Source organism: Anabrus simplex, chromosome 1 (assembly GCF_040414725.1).
Source record: "Anabrus simplex isolate iqAnaSimp1 chromosome 1, ASM4041472v1, whole genome shotgun sequence".
Classification (NCBI taxonomy): domain Eukaryota; kingdom Metazoa; phylum Arthropoda; class Insecta; order Orthoptera; family Tettigoniidae; genus Anabrus; species Anabrus simplex.
Window position 1 is genome coordinate 1,777,630,909 of NC_090265.1, and position 1,077 is coordinate 1,777,631,985.

Genomic DNA, 1,077 nt, shown 5'->3' on the forward strand with positions numbered 1-1,077 from the left:
CCGGTATTTCCTAGGATAACCTTGATCAGGCTGCACCTGGTAACCTTGGACAATAGTAGACACTGTTGGCTCTGCTTCCTGATACAGCTGCATTTAATGGTCAAGGTTGCTTCCGTGAAGAAATTAATGCACTGAGGTTCGCTCAGTGCTACCAACTCTTCGGCTGCCTTCCAACTTTCTTACGTATCCATGATAACAGGAAACCGAATGTTCTCAACATTAAGTCAATGTCACGCCAGCAAAGAGGACGGTTCAAAGTGAGCAATGCAGTCTAGCATTACCAACATTTAAATACTTCGATATCTCGAATCATCTCGGGAGCTAAATTTTATTTCGAGTTATCGAAATTTCGAGATATAGAAAATATCGATTTTGAGCACGTATAGAACATAATTGGCCAACGGCCATACCATGTTGAATACACCGGTTCTCGTCCGATCACCGCAGTTAAGCAACATTGGGCGTGGTCATTACTTGGATGGGTGACCGCTTGGGAACGCCACGTGCCGTTGGCTCAATTCCCTTGCCGGCCCCGTGGTGTACGGGTAGCGTACTTGCCTCTTACCCGGAGGACCCGGGTTCGATTCCCGGCCAGGTGAGGGATTTTTGTTCGAGGTCCACTCAGCCTACGTGATTAGAATTGAGGAGCTATCTGACGGTGAGATAGCGGCCCCGGTCTAGAAAGCCAAGAATAACGGCCGAGAGGATTCGTTGTGGTGCTGACCACATGACACCTCGTTATCTGCAGGCCTTCGGGCTGAGCAGCGGTCGCTTGGTAGGCCAAGGCCCTTCAAGGGCTGTAGTGCCATGGGGTTTGGTTTGGTTTGGTTAGCACATAATTGAATCTACGGGTTTATAATGAATACATTTTGGTTAAAAGTACTTGAAACTATACAAAGGAACTCTATTTTACGGCATCACTTTAATTACAATACTTATTATAGTAACTTTTTAGAGGACAGGATACAGTGCATACAGCAGTGAAACAAGAACATACCTCGGTTAGCACGTTTAGAAAAAAATCCTTTAGTCTCTTCTGTTTGTTGCTGTTAACCCTCAAACACACGCGTATGGGGT

General features: G+C 46.0%; 1 non-coding gene across 1 annotated transcript; it reads left to right on the plus strand.

Annotated features, from left to right (window-relative positions):
* The first annotated feature begins 396 nt into the window (after window positions 1–396).
* On the plus strand, window positions 397–515 carry LOC136859371 (5S ribosomal RNA). The gene has a single exon (XR_011017732.1). It is a non-coding gene; the product is annotated as a 5S ribosomal RNA (ribosomal RNA).
* Window positions 516–1,077: the final 562 nt, after the last annotated feature.